This window comes from Myotis daubentonii, chromosome 1 (genome assembly GCF_963259705.1).
Source record: "Myotis daubentonii chromosome 1, mMyoDau2.1, whole genome shotgun sequence".
NCBI classification, from domain to species: Eukaryota; Metazoa; Chordata; class Mammalia; order Chiroptera; family Vespertilionidae; genus Myotis; species Myotis daubentonii.
Genome location: NC_081840.1, coordinates 40,634,140 through 40,657,413, shown reverse-complemented (window position 1 = coordinate 40,657,413; position 23,274 = coordinate 40,634,140). Strand labels below are relative to the sequence as shown.

General features: G+C 37.5%; 1 long non-coding RNA gene across 1 annotated transcript in view; it reads left to right on the top strand.

Moving 5' to 3' along the window:
- Positions 1 to 23,274, top strand: part of LOC132234862 (uncharacterized) — a 213,650-nt gene that overhangs the window by 174,320 nt on the left and 16,056 nt on the right. The window lies entirely within an intron of this gene.

The window sequence follows — 23,274 nt, the reverse complement described above, 5'->3', positions numbered from 1 at the left end:
TGATGTGTTGGGAAATAACTCAAATGAATTAGCTAGATTAATAGAAAGTAGATTGGAATAAATCTAAGTCTGCAGAATGTAAGATATTCATGCCCATGGGAAGTGGGAACTTTATTTTTCCTTTTGAATCTATTATGTTTAGAAAACGGTCTGAGAAATCCATTGCCCCTTTCATTCATCCCAGCAGCCAACTGGGCTAAAAAATGTACATATATCAGGGTCTAAATGCTTAATGGCTCTTATAAACACAGGCATGTTTTATTGGCTTTTAAGAAATGAGATCAGAGATGTTTCTTACATAATCCTAGGCAGTGTAGAAAGCATTTTTGATCCGATAACTCATTATCCAGTCAAATTGCTACATAAAACAGACTCAAATTTTTAAGAAAGTTGTATTTTAAAAGGAGACTTTATATTAGATAGCTCTCTCATGACCTTGTTCAACACCCGGTTCCATTGTATAATCAACCTTGCCTCCATGACATTCTTTGTAGTCTAACCTGAATTTTTTCAGTAATCATTGAATCTCTCTTTCTACAGCTTCTTTCTAGAATTGCTTTGCTAAAATATGGCTGTAGGACAATGTATGAGACTCATATTCACAATTATTTGAATGTTTTCTCATTGAACTTGAAACTTGCTGGACTTTTCCTCCCAAACATACACCAGAGGAGGCAAAGCAGGACTCTCCTGATGGAAGCAAAGCAGGATGTGTAGGAAGAGAGGGAAGGAAAGAAAGATGGCAGAGGTGGCTGTGTCTCCTGGGAGTTTAGTCTCCAGGGAAGGCTTTATACTAGGGTTTCCTATCCGTGATCCAATACTCCCCTGTGGCTAATAATTTCTGATTGCTTTTCATGTATGATTTCCAGAGGGAACATTGCTCTTAACAAAAAATACCATGCTATATCAGAAGAAAGACCCAGCAAAAATGGCAAGTGGGTGAATGTAGAACTTACCAGCTCACACATTAATTATCCCTGGTGAGGCGAAGTGTGGGTGAGCTTAATAAAGCTTCTCAAAACTAAATTTCAAATGGCTGATAGATGTCTATAGACTCCGTCAACACATATCCTGTGTAGATATTTTTTTCATTGATAACATGAAATTTTAAGAAAAAGTTTTATAAAAGTATACAACAGAATCTGCTGAACATAAAATCCAGGAGCCTTTCTTCGCATTAGCTATGTTACAGCTCTTTCATGTATATACTAGTAAGCTTAATAAAGTACCCTAACTTAGTGGTATTTGATGGCACAATAAACTGTTATAAAAATCCCCTTCTCCCTGCAAAGACATTGAATTCTAAGGTGTCCTAATACTGTTGATAATTGCCTTCAATTAATTGTTGTTTGAGGCTCTATAAATACATATTATGTGGGGTAATCCCTAATATACTCCAGTAAAAGAATACATAGGTTCAAACATTAATGTAGTAGAAAGGTTGATTTTTTGGTTTCTGTGACCAGGGACTGTGGAATTCCTGACTTTGATATGCACAAAATCTTATTTAATCTTTATTTGGTTTTATTCCCTTTTTGTTTGCTTTATGTTTATTTTTGAAAATTAAACCTTTAAGTAAGTCTACATTTCTCCTTACATACTTGGATTGAAAATGGTAGGTAAATATTTTCTATTGTATCTCATTAAAGGATGATTATTGAACATATATTTCTCTTGATTAACTTAATCGCTGTCTGTCACTGTTGTTATTTTATATTACTACTTAAGCACAGAGATAAACTATTACATATTACTTTTATTACACGCATTATATCTACAGAAAATGGTACCATTTGTATTAGGAACTTTTGAAAGCTATAATAAAAATGCATTTATAAAAATTTATTAAAATACATTTATAAATATAAAACAAACTTCACTTATTTATGAAAATTCTAAAGAAGTATCAATAGAAAACTAAGTTTAATCTGTATAAATTTTCTTCATCATTTAATAAAAAAATAAGGATTGGGTCAGTTCATGCATTTATCACATTTGAAGTCTAGCACTTTTTTTCCATAATGAGGAAGAAATACTCATTTTTTTTGGCTAAACAAGCTTGTTGGGTTTTTTTGTGTGTGTTTGTTTTTAACCAGAAATGCTATACTTTTGGGCATGATAAGCATATTGTTAGTCAACTGATAGCTAGCTGTTTCCTAGTTTCAGTAGTATGTGAGCTCAGCAATCTTCTCTCTCTCTATCTTTTTTTTTATCTTTAAATTCTTTATTAGTTAAGGAATTACAAATGTGTCCTCATTCCCCCCGATTAACCCCCATCCTCCCCACCCCCCCACACTCATGCTCTCATCCCCCTGTTGTCCATGTCCATTGGTTTGGCTTATATGCATGCATACAAGTCCTTTGGTTGATCTCTTCCCCGTACCCCCACCCTCCCCTACTTTCCCTCTAATGGGCCTGGGGAAATGTAGAGACCACTTAAAGCCATGGCGGGAACAACATGCACCTCTGCCTAGCAGGAATGCCTCCAGGAATCCAGCAGGAACACACAGCAGAGAGGTGGAAGGCTAGGCCACCTGCTGCCCTAGGAGGGCCATGCCAAAGGCAGGTTTAGGGTAGGAATGTTCTGTGGCAAAGAGCAGCCTGTTCCCCATCCCCTGCTGGTGCTAGCTCCTTCTTCGCTGCTTTTAATATAATGTTAAATGTGCTGCACCTGGGCTGGTGGTGGCAGGGGAGAAGGCTGTGACAAGAGAAGGTGAGGGGAGGGATGAAGGATCACATGTCCACTCTGCCCAGGGAATGTGTCACTGGCCCCAACTCAGAAAACAGGGGCGGCCTCTACATTTTCTGTGTTCGGCACCGGATGCAATATCACACACACCTTTTGTCTTAGCCCAGAAGTTAGTGCTGCTAGAGAGCACCTTCTCGATTTTATAATCCAGCTTCCAGACAAATAAAAATACCATGTCCTTAAACATCAATTTAAATGACCCAATGTATCGAAACTTGAAGTTTCTTGGTGGCTACCAGACCCTCTTCTAGTGGGTAATTTTACTTTGAGATTTTATTGTGGGTTTTTTTTTAAACATATATTGAACACATCAAAGACAAAATAACTTCAAATTTAGGTCACTGGCAGCTACAATTTATATATGTCAGGAAATAAGAGTAGAGACTTATTTAGTCATGGTCATTTGAATACAAAGAGCCTGAGATGAGTATTGACCTTAAGTTACCGCGCCCCTCCCCCCCCCCCCCCCCCCCATTCATCTTATGCTCATGTTTCCATTTATATTGTCGGGTTCCTGAATTTTAATAGTCAGCATTTACAACTGTTTCATTGATTGTCTCCCATTTGTTTTCCAGGAAGCGTGTTTTTTTCAAAAGCACCTCATAAATCACTTTTACCCACTCCCCCATTCGAGCAGGATATGTTCTTTTCTAACAATACATGTTGAGGCACACTTTGTTCTCAGTCCAAATGATATAAAATTGGCTGTGAGCCACTGCTCAAGTTTGTTTTTGTGTCTTCCCCTGCTTTTGGGAAAGATACCTCCTTTGAACACAGCTCTGATTCCTGTTCTCCTTAGTAAGGTGCGTGCAACATCTTAAAACGTAATTTTTTTAGAATTATTTTTATTTCATCTCATTTTAATCATCTTTGAATTTCATCAGGGTGAACCAGAATTTCTGTGGAATCACATTGCCTAACAAAGGAGAAGCTAACAAATCCTTAAAATAGTATTTTACTTCTTATGAATGATAATTATCTCAAATGTTGATTGTCATCAAAGGCTGATGCTACAAGGGAAGCCCAGCGATTTGCTGGTAGATTGTAGCACTGTCTGAAGAGGAGCAGGTCTTCAGTGTGGGAGTTTGGGTTTTAACTCCCACAGGAAATTGCATGTCCCAACATTCATTCTTTAACTTTGTGTAAGTAGTGCCTTCCCTCTGGCTTGACTGCAAGGACTCCCCTTTCCTCCTGTCCAGTCAGGGTGGACTCTGCCCACAGATAGGAGCTGGTTGACCCAAGCTGCTCACCTCCCTCTTCTTTTCCCTCCTCTCTCTTCATCCCAACTGCTGCTCCCTGAAAGACCAGGCCAATTGTGTCTGGAGGCTCAGACTGACCAAACTGGGGCCCACAAAGCATTTGAATAGATAGGCAAAATACCGCTCTCCACTTGCCAGAACTCCAGAAGTCTCACCCCAGTTCCTGTTCCCTTTGCTAGATGGAGAAGGGAAGCCCCAGACTATGACTTTAGCTTAGAGCTAAATGTCCACAAACCAATAATATCAATGATGCTTCTGGTTTGTAGAACTATTAGTACATTATCACAATTCACCTGTATAATGCCCATGAGCACTGGAGAGATCCAACAAAGGAAAATACAGAAAACTGTGGTCCGTTTTCATATGACTTCCTTCATGGAGAAGAGATTTACTAATTTCACTGAGAATTGCCAAGAACTGTCAGTGTATTACAGATCCAATGGCGCCTAAGCTCAGTGTAGATTTCCCACCTATTTTCTATGTCTAAATGCTATTTTTCCTTTGGAAAGGGAAAGTATAATCCAGTTGTAACATTTCCCCCAGTAGTTGTCAAGTGTTCCTTCTGTTTCTGTCAACTGTATTTCAAGATGGAGAGTGCTACTAGAAATTTACCAGCCTGTCTGGAAGATGTAAGAGTAGTAGACAGATCACTCAGATAATGCGTAACATACTTCAAAAAGCTATATAATGGCTGCAAACGGTGCTACACCTACTCCCTTCAAAAATATGAATAAGAACGTTTGTGAGACAGAAACGTCACTCAAAGGAAGTCACGACAATGTAAGGCACTTGGGACATACACTGCATTCATGAAATAGCATATTACATCCTGGTAACACCATCCAAAATCTGCGTCAGGATGGAAGAGTCTTTTACTAAAGAGATAGTCTGATCTTTACATTTTATAGAAGAGGATATTTTACATTTTGAAAAAAATAATTGATCTTCATTGTATAAAAGAAAAAGGAACAAGTTTTATAGCTTTACCCAACTTATACTCCCAAATATGATACACTTTAAATCTCATAGTAGGTCATATCATGTAGAACAAGTTCCAGATCTGTCTTTTTAATTTTAGCTTCATACTACACTGGGCACCACCTCCTACAACTATGGTGTTAACGTGTCTCACATGATATATTAATCAGTGACACCCTTATGTGTCGGGCAGCCAGCTGGACCCAGCAGGTTCCCATAGCCTAGCAGATGGCCCGCCATTCAAAAACATTGCAACACTTATTCTTCAGGGGACTCCTAACCCAGGCCTCTCCCTGAACTCGGATCATTTTTTTTTTTCAACGATGTGTGGAAGTCATCCTATTATCTTCTGCTATACAAAAAAATAGTTCACATTTCAGATCTCTGTTGAGAGCTAGGGAGGCAGAGATGGAAGGGGATGTTTTTGAGCCCCCAGTGGAGAGAGTGTATTGTAGCCTGTAGACAGATGAAACCATAGGGCAGGCCCCCTATCGCTACCCTCTGCTCACCGCACCATCTGCTTCGCAGCTGGGACAATATTAGTGGGCCACGTTAGACCACTAAGCCACCCCTGCAGATGGCCACCTTTAACCTAAAAATCAACCCAATTGCTCCAGATGGTATATTAATGCCAATCCATAGTCTATTTAAGATGATTTGGGCAGTCAAGTAGGTCCTAGACTTATCAGGGTGATCACTTTGGAAGTTGTATAAATGTCTAACCACTATGTTGTATACCTAAAACTAATATATTGTATATCAACTGTAATTTAAAAGTAAAAAAGTTTTTTGGAAAAAAATACATGATTTGGGCAGCAAAATCTTGAGATAAAGTACTTAGTTGATTTTAAAAAACCCTTAAGGGACTTTTTATTAAAAGAAAGTTATTTTCTTAGAATGTTATGTTTTGTCTATAGTAATTTGAAGATACAAGTTTACATATTTGGATAAGTTAGCCCTAGTAGCATAAAAGAGCCAGTTACAGATCCTGAACTATTAAGAGCTCTAGGAAGATCACTGCGGTTTGTGGCAAAAGTCATGCATAAAAATCCCTTGGATAGTTCTCTCTAAATTTAAGAATCTAGAAATGACTTTGTTTACTAAAAGTAATTTTAGATAGCTATACCTTAGCAAATCAATATTTTTATATGTTCAACTGCAACTCAAAATTCAGGTGTTACTGTTAGTTTGAATTAGGGCAAAAGGGTAACCTATAATTTAAAATAGAACACAGCCAAAACTGGTAAAATTCAATCTCAGAGTTCTTCATTAAATGTTAAATTAATGAAAACCAAATTAGGCCATGAGGCAGAGGGATTTCTAGTTGTAAAATGAACCAAAGCAGGTCATTAAATTGACAAACAACATGAATATATCTGATTCTCCAAACCAGAGCCAGTTTGACAACCATCACTACATAGGAAAGCTCTTGACTTGGCATATACAGTGGAGGAAAAAGGGCAAAGAGGAAGAGCATCTGAAACTGGGGACACATGAAAATCTTAGTAAATCATTATATTTTCATAGGTCTTCACAGAACAGTCCACTGCTGTTTTCATTTACTCAAATACACTCTTTAGGACATGTTCTAAAGCCTTTCTAGTGAATCTTGGTGATGGTGTAGGGAGGATAACGGTGTTGAAAGGCAGCACTTCCTATTGCAGCTTTGACTCTCCAGAACCAAAAGGGTCATGAGAGAGCCAGAGTGAGCAGAAGGGAGACTTCTGTGTGCGTCCTGCAAAGCCTCTGCAGCACCCTCCCTGCCGGTCCTCAGGTGGATCTGCAGGGCAGTGATTATTGAGGGCTGCTAAGCAGCAGGCTCATAGGTTGGTGCTAAATTGGATGCACATAATCTCTGCTCTGGTGGGGGCGGGGCTTAAAGTCAAGTCTATTGAGCTTGGGCAGAAAGAATCGGGAAAAAGAATGATTTTCAATTATTGTCATATCTCCTCATAGAGAAGAAGAAAAAAAGTAGAGCTGAAGAAGAAATGGAGGAAAGAATGCTGATGCATAAAAACAACTCAGAAATAATAATGGATAATACATTTGGAGAATTTAAAGTGCCAATTAGCTATTATTTTTATATATACATGCACATATTTAACATATTTACATTTTAATATGTAATATATATTTATTAACATATGTTGAACATAGTTTTTAGGATGACAAATCCTAAACACACTATAAACAGTGATGATCTGGCTACTTATAAATGTTTGATAATCAGTTCTCAAAAAAAAAAAAAGAAAGAAAAAAAGTCAGATTTGCAATGATTGTCAATTTCCATGTGTAAATATTACCCCCAATCATGGCCAATTTCAAGCTACCAATATCGCTGAACATGGGAGTCGGGCAGAAATTTACAGTAGCCCACCTTTATATACTATTTGCACCATACAGATACAGTAGATATAAATATCCTAAAAACATAAGTAATAGTAAAATAATTAGGAAGTAATGAATTTTGAGTATTTACTACCTTTTATTTAATACTAGAGGCCCAGTGCATGAAAATTCATGCACTGGAGAGGGGTGTCCCTCAGCCCAGCCTGCCCTCTCTCACAGTCTAGGAGCCATCAGGGGCGGGAGGAGACCCGGTGATCAGGGGAAGGCAACACCCCCATCACACCTCTGCTGCTGCTACTGCTGGCAGCGCAAGCCTCGACTGGCCCTGGGCGGCTGGGCGGCCACCATCTGAGGTTTGCCTGAACCTCGGGCTGGCCCTGGACAGCTGGGGGGCTTAGGGAACTGGAGGACTCCAGAGACAGGCACCACCATCTTGTGGCTGTGGGTGCCGCCACCTTTGAGGGCATGGCAGTCAATTAGCATATTCCCTCCTTATTAGCTGTGGGCGCCACCATCTTTGCAATGGTGTGAGGCTCAATTGGCATATTCCCTCTTTATTAGATAGGATAACATTTATTTAACAACTTGCAAAATTTCTGAAAATTTAACCATTGACTTTTGTAAGCAAATACAAGTCCTCACAGCACTTTTTATGAAATAAGTCCTATTATCGTCCCCGTTTTACACTAAGAGGAAACTGAGGAAGAGAGAGGGTTAGTAATTTGTCTGGGGTGATCTAATTGGTGAATGGCTGAGCTGGGTGACACACAGGCTCCAGAGCTTGTTGGCCTCTCTGGTAGGGAGTACAGGCTTCAGACTGCCCCCAGTAGCCCCAACTTCGCTTCAGTTTACACTCTGATTATCAGTTGCAGCAAAACTATTTTGTAGATCTTTCGTGGAGAGGGTAGTTTTAAGAAGAGGTGGGTGATTCTCTAGCCTGGATAGTTAGAGGCTGGTTAGAAGGAGACCCCAAGGACAGCTGCTTCTCCCTCTGCACCCCAGCAGAAGGCTGCATCCAAGCCCAAGCTAATATGCAGAACCTTGTTGACATTCCTCAGGGAGAACAGCAATGTGAACTTGCTTTTCCTCTTACATGAGAGTAAGCATAAAATGCCATTTCTGGCTAAAATGAATGATTTTATAGAATTGTAATAGTCATGTGGGCTAAATTCATATTTTCTCCAGAATCCTTACAGAGCCCTTTGTGGAAGTCATAACTGAAAATGAGAAAGCCACAATACTTGGGGGGGAAATATGTTATCATTCAAGCAAAAAGTTTGTTATGAGAGTTAAGTAAATATTGCAGGTCATAACCATCACGAACAAAACTCACAACAACATATGACTTTGTCATGACTTTTATTGATTCTCATTTTATGTATATATTTTGAAGTAATAATAATTCTAAAATTTAGAACAGACAATATTTGAATATTAGATAATTTGGAATGGAATATTAACATTAAATTTGCTATTACATATACATTTTTATTATAATTTCACATTTTAATGATTTGTAATGAACAAAAAAAGTTATACCATTAATTGCTTTTTTTACTATAACGTTTTGTGAACTAATTAGTAACTTTAGATTCATAAAATGAATATTTCAGTAAATTAAATCTATGTTTATAATCTATGATTCTGGGCTGCATTATTTATGAAACTGAAGCAAGTAAACAAATCCATATTCATTTTTGACAAAAATGTAAATCACTTCAAATATTTTTGAAGTGAATAAATGTATAAAAATATTCATTGCTTAGAGGCTAATTAACTTGGGTTATAAATTTATGAAGATTGTGCTTTCTGTGGTCTCCATGGCAACAACAGTAAAACAAGTTAGCAGAAAAGGTTTCTCTTAATCTCCATAAAAGGGGGTAAAGCCTTTTTACGACATATTCAAATTTAAACCATCAAGTCAAATTTATATTCAATCAGCTTCAAAGATTTAAAAGGTGATCAATGCACTTGAATGTAATTTTCAATAACCAAACAACTCAATTACCAAATTCTGTGCTAGGCTCCAGTGTCCTTTATAGCATGAGGATAAAAACAATATTTTCATCTATTTTAAATCTCACTAAACTACTCAATATATTTGCTTAATGAACCTCATTATTTTTCTTGTTCAGGTTTTCATTTTTCATTCTACTAATAACATTGGCCACATTCCCAGGAATTCACTGGCTGCCACAGGTGGAGGCCAGGTCATGCCACAGGCAATGGCAAAGAGGTTCAGAGGAGAGCTGAAGAGATGGCGGTAGAGTTCTCATTCTGGCATATGAGCAGTGCCCTCAGCCAAGTGATGTCAATCTGAGCCTCTACTTGGCCACTGCATGTCCATTTTTCCTCTTTCATGCCTATCCACGAAAGCCTACTGTCTGCGTTAAAGCTGTGCAGAGCCATATAACATTTGAGATCTCTCAGTAACAGAATTCACGATAATCTATTTACCCTACAGCGTCGATTTTCAACCTTTTCATCTCATAGCACACATAAACTAAAATTCTACGGCACACCGAAAAAATATTTTTTGCTGATCTAACAAAAAAATAGGTATAATTTTGATTCATTCATACTGGATAGCTATTGCTGTTGTGTTGGCTGTTGTCATTTTTTAAATTTGACAATCTAAGGGAAAAGAGGTCAATGCCCCTGACTAAATAATCAGATGTTGCATGTTTTAAAAATTCTTGAGGCATACTGGTTGAAAATTGCTCCTCCACAGGTTCAAAGATTAGGTGTGATAACAGGGCAGGGTGAGTTTTGCAAATCCTGCAGTCCCGAATTTAAATTGCTTCTGCATAAGGAAGACATGAAAGAGTTACTGAAAGTAACTTCTTTCATTGGGTTACTACTATGGGCTAGGCAAGAACTGCTACATGTTCAACAAAATCTTTTCCTTTACCTCCTGGATACAGAGCTAAACAACATTTCCCAGCCTCCCTTGCACATGACTGAGTTATGGCCCATGGAACAAGGACAGAAGGATGTTGACCATTTCCAGGCCTATTATACAAACTTTTGATGTGATCCTCCATACCTCCTCAGTTCCTACTTGCCAGCTGGATGCGGACAATCCAGCAGAGAAGTCTGAGGTCCTAGCAGATAGTGGGGACAAGTTCCCTGAATGACTGACCACATTGGAGGCTATTCTCCAACCCAGATCCTCCTCATCAGACTTTACATGAGAGCAAAAAATAAACTTCTATTGTGTTAAGCCATTGACATTTTGAGATTTGATTGTCATAGCAACTAGCCCTACTTACTTTAGTATAATAGCAAAGGGGAAGCAATTTTATACAATATAAAAATTTTACCCTAGTGCCTTTGCCAATGCTGCCCTCTGTTTGTTAAATTTATACTGCTATTTGCAATGGAACAATGGCTCTTGATGTTTATTAGGTAAGTCAAAAATAGCTATTTTTAATAGGAAAACAGAAGGTGTTATAGAAATTCAGGGAAGGGGATAAATATGTAAAATGTCTGACTTTTAGTAATTTCATTGCATAATAATACATATACAAATCATGCAAAACATAAAAATACAGGCAATAATCTCTTCCTAAACAGTGAATTGGATGGAAATGAATATTCAGCAACAACTAGAGGCAATAGGAAGCTAAAGTAATATTATACAGGATAATTATAATCTAAATGCATAATATTTTAAATTGCAAAACTGAAAGAAATTTCTGTTGACCTAAGAAGCCTCTCAAAATTGTTATAGGTAAATATAACTTCTTTATTAAAAAAAGTGAAAAGGAGCCAGTAAAAATCAGTGAATCAATATGAAAAATCAGTGAATCAATAAAGTGACAGTAAATAGCCTTAAATTGCTAATCTCCAATATACTTTTATTTTTTAGCTAAAAACTAATATTAAAAAGTTACTTGCCAGTAAAATTTACAATCAGTATGCAGCAACTCTTTTTCCCAAATTCCTAAGAAATTGGATTCTTTAAAGTTTTACGTATTTATTTTCATTTTTTGAAAAGTTCCTAATGATATACATTATATTGGTCTAACTTAAATGTGTAGTATGATTGTACATTTTAAAAGTGCCAATAAAACATGAAAGTTTGAATACTTAAAAGGAAACCAAATAAAAGAGTATTACCTTTTATAATTGGTAGATCTTTATAATGAAAAAATAAAAAAATCCACTAAATTCTAGCTTAAATAATAATAAAATAAGTAAGACATTTAACATCCAACAAACTACCAACCTCCAATAAACTATCAATGGCTATTCTGATATGCTCACTTCTTTCCCTTCCCTATTTCAAAGAATGGTTCTAACAGTTAAAAACGCTAATGTTTTTGAAAGCACCTTCTAAACTGTAAAGCATGATATGAATGCAGTGTAAGATTTCATCATTCTGATTTGAGGATAATGTCGTAACATAGCAAGTAATAGCATATGAGATTTAAGTTTCCTTCATTCAGTCATCAGTCCCACCTTCGTATCCAGGAATATGAAGATTTGAAGACACTCTTTGTTTATTTAAATAACATTTGTGTAGGCTCTCAACTTTTTTTTTTCCAAAGAGGAAAAACAGAAAGGAAACACAAGGATAAAGACACTAAGTAAAATTTTTCCAATTAAAGGAAGCCCAGCCCTGTGAACTTTCCTATGAGTCACGCAGTCCTGTGAAATTTCTACATAATCGCTGCCCCATACAGATTTATAAAAGTCACATATTGGCACAAAGCTTAACATTAACCAATATTGTCTCCATAGTTTCATAATTTCCCCATTATATCTTTAAGGTATTTATTAAATGTTTCTTAGGAAATAAAGAAAAATTCCTCTTTGCTATAATGGATGCCTTCTGTCAGCTTGAGGCTTTAGAATAGGCTGTAGTTTTCTGAAGATGAGCACATTACATTGCAAAACTAACTTTTAAATGACTGTCATTTCATTTTACATATATATATATACACACTATATATATACATATACATTGAGACGATTATAGTATAGTTCTTGTCAATAACACTTGCAGAGAACTTATAAATTTTTGGCTTAAGGATCTACAAAAAACTGGAAAAACTGGCTTTCATTAATAAATTTCCCTTTTTTGGCATACAAGCATAATGGAAAGGAGATTTTGAGGGAATAGATTAAATATGATTATTAGAAATTGGGTACAAATGGCCACTAAATGTGAAAAGAGATAAGGGGTTGTGCCTACACGCATGTAAAGTCCTTAACAAACTCTTTATTTCATAAAGTCTTTAAGGATTAAGCTCAGATATTAACACAGATCTACAATATTGAAAATACCTAAAGTCAATACATGTCTAAACCTAATTATATCACAGAGTGGTTAATCCTACAAAAAAATTAAATATTCTCCCAGTTCTGAGAATCTTTAGAGTGAAGTTCTTAATCCCTCAGGCTACGAAATCTGACAGACCTCCTTTGGATCTGGCCTCTGCTACTATGCACATTGTTTCTTCTCTTCAAAACCCAGCTTTTTCTTCTGCAAAAAGGAGATGAGCAATGTTTGCCTCCTCTGACTGCTGTGAGGATTAAACAGCATAAGGTGTGGACACCCCTTAGTCTGGTGTCTGGTACACAGCCATCGCTCAGTAAGTGTGGTTTTGATACTATTGCTGTGGTTGTTACTGCAATGTAGCCAACAGGCAAAAATTGCTGATTGCAGGGCCATGGGCTGCTGGTGCTATATGGTAACCTATGAAGTCTATAGTGTGACGCTTTTTATGTTTTCCAAAACCTGTTTCACACCGACAATTTTAAAAAGGCTTTCTCATTGTAAACACAGGAAGCATCCTCTGCCACCTAGTGGCCCCTTCTGACCAGTCAAGAGAAACATAAAAAGACAGGCCCCCGCCCCCAATGATAGTAATAGCAGTAATAGTAATAAAACCCACCATCTTTATTTTAAACAAAGGAACCGTGCTGTAGGTTTTCAAAAGAAGCAAACATCATAGAAAAACTGCTTAATTTTGAAATATTAAAATATTTTTTTCTCCATAATATCATACCGATCAAATTGTATTTGAATATTTTAATTTCTAGTAGCATCCCTGCAGTGACAAGGAGTCATTTTGGCTTTTAGGCCACAATTAAATTCCTTGATTTTTTCATGGCAAAGGTGATCCATAAATGTGAGGATTTTATTTCTTATACTTTAAAAATACAAATCACAGATGATTTTTTTAAAAAAATGTGGAGTACAGTGGCCTTCTGTTTATGTTTCTTAACCTGGGGGGTAAGAACATGTTTACTTCATTATTATTCTTTAAGCTAAATATATATGTTTCACATAAGAGTGATAATTCACTGGGCAAAAGAAGCAAGAAGGGTCCTCTAGACAGAGAGGACAAAGGCAGGGTCTATGTGACAGCATGTTCTGTAAGCTGTAAGTGGTTCCATGTGTTTGGACTGTAAAGTTCATGGTGAAAAGAGTGGATAAGAAGCCCTTCAGTGATGGCGAACCTTTAGAGCTCGGCGTGTCAGCATTTTGAAAAACCCTAACTTAACTCTGGTGCCGTGTCACATATAGAAATTTTTTGATATTTGCAACCATAGTAAAACAAAGACTTATAGTTTTGATATTTATTTTATATATTTAAATACCATTTAACAAAGAAAAATCAACCAAAAAATGATTTCACGTGTCACCTCTGACACACATGTCATAGGTTTGCCATCACTGCAACTGGTTTGGCTTGGTGGATGGAGCTGACTCAAGGGTCCCAGGTTCGATTCCAGTCAAGGGCATGTACCTTGGTTGCGGGCACATTACCAGTAGGAAGTGTGCAGGAGGCAGCTGATTGATGTTTCTCTCTCATCAATGTTTCTGACTCTCGATCCTTCTCCCTTCCTCTCTGTAAAAAATCAATAAAATATATATATATATATATTTTTAAAAAGAGTGGATAGGAAGTTAGATGAGGCTGAATTCTCAAAGGCCTGAAATTTGATGTATCTGAACTTCAACCTGTGGAATATTACGAGCCATCACAGATGTTTACAATGGAATTTAGATGATGATGATGATGATGATGATGATGATGATGATAGAAAATATTGATAAAGACAATATGCCTATGTGCCAGACCCCTTTTGTTCTGTTATTATCTTAATCCTTACAATAAGCCTTGAAACTTTTTCTCCCTCATGTTACCTACTAAATCTCATGGAAATTAAGTAACTAACTTGAGCTCACCCAGCCAATAAGTAAGTGAGCCTGGATTCAAAGATGATCTATCTCTAAGCATGAGTCCATTCTAGTAAACTAGAAGGTCTACGCCATGTGTCCTGATACGGTCACCTTTGTTTGACAATTAATATCGTTTTCTTATTTTGATTGACTTTTTGAAATTAGGGAGAATGCTTTGGGGGTGGGGTTGTCTTTATAAATGTTTTTGTCTACCTCTGTGCACAGAAAGTGTTCAAATGCTTGCTGAATGATTTTAACCCAGCCTGCCAGTCTCTGACTCCAGAAAGGGTTGGTGGAAGGCGTGAAAGTGAAGCATTCTTACATGAACTGTACTTTTATCCAGTTGCTCATAACTGCGTGAGGAGGCACTATTTAAACAGCCTTCCTAGGGTTTTTGGTCTAACCTATATTAATAAATAATGTGTACTGCATACATATTAAACATTTACATATATTCATTCATATAGGCCTTACAGAACCTATCACATAGACCCTGCCTTTGTCCTCTCTGTCTAGAGGACCCTTCGTGCTTCTTTTGCCCAGTGAATTATCACTCTTATGTGAAACATATACTAGTGTATTTAGCTTAAAGAATAATAATAAAATAAACATGTTCTTACCCCGACTGGGGCACAGAAAACTTGCATAACTTGCCTAGTCTCAGGTTATTAATTGGTAGAGGCAGGACTCAAGGCCAGGACATCTGGCTTTAGGTTGCTCACTCTTCCGCACTTTGCTGTGCAGCCCCCACTGTGCTAGACTGCTCCTCAATAAAGACTTATTCTACTCCATATGATTTAGCAGGTAGTCATCTCCCAGGATGAGAGTAGAGATGTGGACAGCCTGTGAGCAGCAGAGAAGGAACAGACTTCAGCTCCTGCCACAGTACTCTAGGGCCCCCCGCCAAGGGGCAAGTGGGGCTCCAATCCTGCCTGTGTTCTATGGGCAAAGCCTGTGCCCTGGCCATTGTGGCTACCAAATCAGGTCCCCTGTAGGGAGGAAACTGCCTTTTCCTAATTTATATAAGGGCACTATATAGACAAGCAGCTCTGCGTGGGATCTGACTTGCTAGGGACAGTGCGGGCAGACAGATAGGAGAGTGAGTGTGTGGGAGAGATTACTAACCTCATAGGAGAACTTCAAAAGTTGGAGAGTCATAAAATGGAATCCTCTGCCTCAGAGTTTGGCCCAGAGAGATCCAGGGCACTGCCCGCCCACGAAGAGTCGTGTTTTGAATGAATTTAAAATGGCCAGTTTATAAGACATGGTTTTCCCTGAGGGCTGCTTATTTAATAACTGTCAGTCAGATTGAAAAAAATTAGAAAGGTTGTATTAATACTTAACTTGTCTGGAAATAGGAATAATTATAGCTAGCACAGAGTTAATGTAGAAGATTCTTTCTAATAATCCTACATTGAATTATAATAGTAAGCCTGTATTTGAAAAAAAACTACAACAAATTATGATTATTTATTTAATTAAAAATATATTTTTATCGATTTCAGAGAAGAAGGGAGAGGGAGAGAAAGATAGAAACATCAATGATGAAAAAGCATCATTGATTAGCTGCCTTCTGCACGGCCCCCCTCTCCCCACCACTGGGGATCAAGCCTGCAACCTGGGCATGTGCCCTGACTGGGAATCAGATAACCAAATAACCATGACCTCCTGGTTCATAGTTAGACCCTCATCCACTGAGCCACGCTGGCCAGGCACAAATCATAATTATTTATTAAGGCCATTGATATTATTTAACTGTTATAAATGTTCTGCATTGGATATTCCTTGAACACTGAGCATTAGAGGCATATATGTGATAGATATTAAATATTAAAAGAATAAGAAAGTAAAATATGTGGTCAGGATCTTGACTTTAAAAGAATGGCAGAAATTCAAATAACAGAATAACGAAGATCGTGGAATTGCAGAAACAGGTGGAAACATGTAACTTGTCCCGAGTTGTTTCTTGCTATGGACTGGCGCCCCCTTTACTCCATCCCTTGTCCCAGTAGATGTCAGATTCCTAACTACAATTTTCATCTGGGGCAGGCCCCATCCCAGAACCTATCTTTAAAGGATTCTTTCGCTAGCTATTTTACGAATTTGACCAAACCCTCGCTATAGAATGTGAACTTCTTAAAGTCTATTAGACTTTTAACTTAACTCACACACATATTTATGATTGTTAATAGTTTATATCTCCCTCCTCCTTGTGAACTGTTGGCATCTGATTTACGTTACACTCTCTCTGAGGTGAGTGTGTTCTAAATCATATGACAACTCTTCGGGAAGTATCACTGAGGACAGCCGACTTAGTTGGTGGGAAAAGACGAATTTTAAGGCAGGGCCATCTGGGAAAAGAAGTCACTTGTAGGGAAAGAATCCTCCCCTTGCACTTCCCAGTTTCATTACCTGTCAAAGCAATCCCAACTCTGCTTACGCCGTCACAGCTTTGCTTTTAAAGTATTATTACCTACTCTCTCATATGACACAAGAACTTGAAAACTGTAAAGTACCACATACATCGATGTGAGACATTGGAGTGGTCAGGGGATACTGGGAAAGAAGTTGATAACGATGAAGTTGAAGTCAGTGAAGATTTTTAGAACTCCTGTGGGTCAAGCCATGTCCTGAGTAATGTTCATTCGTTTTTAAGTTTTAAACAAACATGTATCAAGCAAGTACTACAAGCCAGACATTCTTCTAAGCACTAAGGAAAAGGTGGTAAATGAGACACAGTCCTTGTGAAGGCTCAGAAAAGGCTTCCTCGTATGTGCCACTTGGCATGGGAATTATTTTGAGCTGAAGGCAGTCAAGACCTTGCAGTCTCAGGAGAAAGTGTCACCTCTCCCTTAAAGAATTTAATAAGGGGCCTTGTCTGTAATAAGAGTTATCACCAGAGATAACTTTTTATAAAGAATTTAATAAGGGGCCTTGTCTGTAATAAGAGTTATCACCAGAAATAACTTTTTATGACCGATCTATAAAGCAGCGAAACTTCCAATTACTGAACATTTGCTCTTCTTACTGCCCTGCAATGATTCTTTGAAGCCCCAAGACACCTTACCTCACCCTTAGTTCAGAATGCCACATGTATCTCATTTTAACTTTCTGTCCCTGGGGTCTCTCTTTCATGTATGTGGGGTTCCCATGCATATGCATGTATTCAATTTGGTTATTTTCTGTTGTTACTCTGTCTCATGTCACTTTAATGACTACACCAGCAGAAAGAACCTAAAAGAATAGAGGAAAGTTCCTTCTTCCTCCACATCCTCATGGAACTAACATTCTAATGAAGGAGACCCATAGTAATCAGCACATTCAAACAAATATATAATATAATGTCAAGTAGTAATAAGTGCTACAAATAAAAAAATAAAGAAGGACAAAGGAGTAAAAGGAATGGTCAGGAAAGGTCTCTCAGGAGGTAACATTTAGGTTTTCATGGGCAAATGATCCATGAAAACATAGGGAAAGAATGTTCCAGGCAGAGTGACAGCAAGTGCAAAAGCCCTGAGGTAGGCGAGAACTTAGCATGTTTGAGTATAAAGAAGGCCAGTGGATGAGGTGCTGTAAGGAAGGGAGACCGTGAGAAGAAACAATGTCAGAGTGGTAGTTAGGTTAGGTGGTGGTGGTGGTGGAGGCAGGAGTACCAGTACTATATCAAATGGTGGCTGAGTTAGTAGGTAGGCCAGGATCTGGTAAACCAGTTGGGTTTCTAAATCTCATGGGAAGCCACTGGAGGATTTTGATCTGGGAAATGACATGATCTAACAGAAAGGATTGTTTTGTGTATATTAACTCATTTAATGCTTACAGCAAACCTTTGAGGTGGAGCTATCTTTTCTATTCAACAGATGAGGAAACGGAAAATTAGAGAGTAAGGAGGTAGTGCAATCAAAATTGGAAATGCTGGTCTGTCCAACTCCAGAACCAGGTTCTTAGCCACCATTAAAGTTATCATTAAAATGGAGCTGTTAAGTGACATCTCTGGTGTGCTCAGATAACCATCGCGGTCCTGGTCCAATTAAAGCATTTCCAGTTGTCCTGATTCTGCATCATTTATTATTCCTTCTATGCCTTGAACCATCTGTGTGGTAAGAATTGCTACTTGTATCAGAGACTTTAATACGAAGTGAACACTCTTCTCTTTAGCCTCCTGAAATAGATGAGACTTCAGAATTTAGGCATAGTGTTTATAGCTTTAGCTTCTTTTGTGCCGTTTAGACAATTGCAACAATATATATCAAGTTAATATTAAGCTACAAATCCCCTGTAATGTGCCAACTAATTATATCAGTAGCTAGTAACTCCTCAGAAGGCCAAATTTTTGTGTATTCAATTTAGAGTTTCACATGGTATGACTTTGAACACTTAGAATTTTCTTTGGCTAGATTTAAACCTGTTATGCATGAACAAGAACATTATAAAACATTTAATAAGCTTCTTTAAAATTAAAATTTAAAGCCAACCTCACAAATTTAGAATGATCTTTACTTTTGCCTTTCTGCATCCAGATGGGAAAGGAGACTAATTAATCTTCCCAATCTTGGCTTAAAGAGCCATGAGACCATTTGAGGACATTGTCTCACAGAGAGTATAGTTGTCAGGGGGTTTAGCTGAGCTACTCCATAATATTGCTGCCTTGGCATCCATTTTGTGTGGCCAAGCAACCTGCAGGGGCCTTGAGTTGACACTATGCCCCTCCAGGAGCACATGTCCTAGATAACAGACACAGAGTCACAAGTAAATGTAAATTCCTGATCTGACTCCACCGAAGGCCTTTGTGATAAACAGTCTCCCTCTCTCCTCCTAAGGCCTTCACTTTGTGTGCCCTTTAGATAAGACTTCTGTGAAGCTTACCCAAACCGCGCTCCTTCTGGTTTAAACTGGCAATTCTGGCTTTAGCCTGGAACCCCAAAGCATCCTACTCACTGACTCTAATAAAGGCATTTGATCCAGGTCATGCCACTCTCTATTCCTGCACCCTGCCTTCACCTCCCTGCACGGACCCTCAAGACATGTTGTGCACTTCCTCCAGGACTTGTGAGTAATAAACTTTTCTATTGCAATTTTCCTTGTGGTCTTCTATTGAACTTTGGCTAACCGTGTGACACCCAGGGCTCTAGTAACCTTGTGTGTGTGTTTATTAATTTAACAAAGTCACCACACGTGGCTATACTAATATCAGAAAAAAATAGAACAAGAAAATATTACTAGATATAAAGAGGGGCATTTTATAATAAAATAGTCCATCCACCAGAAATATATAACAATTCTAAATATATGTACAACAGAGCCTCAAAATACATGAAACACCAACTGTCAGAATCAAAAAAAGAATTTGACAATTCAACAGTAATAGTTGGAGACTTCCATATCCAACTTTCAATAATGGATAGAACACTCAGACACATTAGTAAGAATTAGAACACTTGTACCACACTATACACCACCTAGACCTAACACAGACATTTATAGAGCACTCTGATCAAAAACAGAAGAATGCAAATTCTTCTCAAGGGCTGGAACATTCTGTGGAAGAGACCATATGCTAGGCCATAAGACAAATCTCAACAAATTAGAGAGAGCTGAAATCATAGACAGTATGCTCTTTGATAACAATATAGTGAAATTAGAAATTACGAACAGAAATTTTTTTTTGGAAATTCACAAATATGTGGAAATGAACAACACATTTCTAAATAACCAATGGACAAAGAGGACATAAAAGATTAATTGGTAAAAACTTTGACAGAAATGAAATAACAAAAGTTATGGGACTTAGCTAAAGCAGCCTTAGAAGGAAACTCAGAGATTCAGTGCATTAAAAAACAAAAAGGAACATGTCAAATCAGTAAACTATTTTCAACTTTAAAATACTTTGGGTGGAAATGGGAAGCAAACTAAATCCAAAGTATACAAAAGGAAGGAAATAATGAAAGAGAATTAAAAAAAAAATAGAAAAAACCAAGGAGGCTAAAAAGTTTGTTTCTTAAAAAGGGAAACAAAAGCGATAAATCTTTAGCTAAACTGACCAAGAAAAAAGACTCACATTACTAAAACTAGGAATGAAAGAAGAGATATTGCTTCTGACCTTACAGCTATTAAAAGAATTATAAAGAAATACTATGAAAAACTGTAGGCCAATAAATTAGATAACTTAGATGAAATGGACACAAATTATCAAAACTGACTCACAAAGAAAGAAAATCTGAATAGATTTATAACAAGAAATTGGACTCGTAATTTAAAAACTACCCACAAAAAACACACACACAAGAAACCTCAGGCCCAGATGACTTCATTGCGGAATTAGACCATTTAAAGAATTAATAGAAATTCTTCACAAACACTTCCAAAAATTAGAAAAGGAGGGAATACTTCCCAACTCATTCTATGAGGCCAGCATTATCCTGATATCAAAATCAGACAAAGACATCATAAGAAAATAAAACTACAGACCCATATTTCTTATAGATATTGATGTTAAAAATCCTAAGCAAAATACTAGCAAACTGAATCTAGCAATATATGAAAAGAACTAAACACCATAACTAAGTGGGATTTATATCAGGAATGTAAGTGGGGTTTATATCAGGAATTCTGGGTTGTCATCCAAAAATTAATATAATATACCATATCAATAGATCAAAGGACAGAAACCACATGATCATCTCAATAAATGCAGAAAAAGCATGCAACAAAATTCAACATTCCTTCATGAAAAACATACACAACCACCTCAGGATAGAAGGGAATTTTCTCAATACTTGAAAGGGCATTAATGAAAAAACCTACACTCATTTCATACTTAGTGATGAAAGACTGAATCCTTTACCCCTAAGAACAGGAAAAAGACAAGAAGTGCAAAACTTATAATCTGAAAACTATAAAACATTGCTGAAAATTTTATATAAATGGAAAAACATCCTATGGTAATGGACTAAAAGGTTTAATATTGCTAAAAGGGCAATACTCCGCAAATTGATCTATAGATTCAATGTAGTCTCTCGCAAAATCCCAGTTTGCTTTTTTTATAGAAATTGATATGGAGCCCTAGCCAATTTGGCTCAGTGGATGGAGCATTGGTCTGCGGACTGAAGGGTCCCAGGTTCAATTCAGGTCAAGGTTACATGCCTGGGTTGCAGGCTCAATCCCCAATGGGGGGCGTGCAGGAGGCAGCTAATCAATAATTCTCTCTCTCCCTCTCCCTTCCTCTCTGAAATCAATAAAAATATATTTTAAAATAAATAAATAAATAAAAATTCATATGGAAATTCAAGGGTCTCAGAGTAGCTAAAACAATCTTGAAAAAAAACATAGTTTGATTTCTAAACTACAGTAATGAAGACAGGTTGGTACTGACATCAGAGGACATACCAGGTATAGATCAAAAGAACAGAACTGAAGATTCAAAGGGGAGAGGGGACCAAACTTTCTACATTTGTAAACAGTTGATTTGTGACAAGGGTGCTAAGACCATGCAATGATGAAAGAAGACTGCAACAAATTGTGTTGGGACAACTAGATGTCCACATGCAACGGAATGAAGTTGGAACCTCAATCTGACACTATATATAAAAATTAAATCAAAATCGATCAAAGACCTAACTTTAAGGAGCATGGATTTGATTTTACGTGCAGTGGGAAGCACTTGGAGGGTTTTAAGGAGAAATGGTTTGATCATATTTAGAAACTCAAGAGAGGACACAGGGAATTTGTTATTATAATCCAGGCAAGAGACAATAGTACCATAGATTAGGGTGTTAGCTGTGGGAAAGGAAATAAGTGGTCAGATTCAGGATATGTTTTAGAGATAGAGCTCATGGAACTTGCTGATGGAGCACATAAGGAAGGAGAGAAGCGAAAGAGCAATAAAGAACTAAAATGTAAATTTTTGTCTTGAGCAACCAGATAGAATTCAGAACCTTTTACAGAGATGGAAAACTAGAAGAGGGAGAATCAAGAATTTTATTTTTTGGCCATGTTATGTGTGAGCTGTCTATTAGATACTCAAAATATGTCCGGCAAAGAGTTGAATTTATATGCCCAATGTTCCCAGAAGGGTCAGGACTGGAACGACAGGCATTTTGATGGCTTTTAAAGCCAAGATTGAGGTTATCTGAAGGAGTGTGTGGATATAAAGGAAAGGAGGGGACCACTACAGCATCATGCAACAAGCTCATGTCTGGCAATCAAGTAGAGGAGTTTCAGCCAAGAAGTTTCAGAAGGAACAACAACAACAACAAAAAAGTAAGCGAGGCACCACAGAAGGGAAAACAACAAGGCTTTCATAGAGGGTGTGATGATTGTAAATTGCTGCTGGCAGTCAAGTAGAGTGGCTACTGAGAAGAAACTAAGGGCTTTATTAACATGCAGATCACCAGTGTCCTAGAAAGGGCCTTTCAGTGGAGGGTTGGGGAAGTGGCCAATTGGAGTGAGTTTAGGAGAGAATGTGAGGTGAGAGGTGTAATGGCAATCATTTTCATTTGACTAATACTTTCTAGAGAGTGCACGTTTTGATTTGCATTTGTTCTCTTTTGACTTCTGATCTAGCATCTTTGTGATTATTGCATTAAAAAAAACTGCAGGATAACATACATCCTAGAGTGCACTAATCTTAACATGTACAGCTCGATTGGCTTTTTACATTTGTGTATGCCCATGTAACTCATGTTCAGATAAAGACATAGAATATAAAGGGTACTTAATAAGGTTCCCGTGTGCACCGTTCCAGT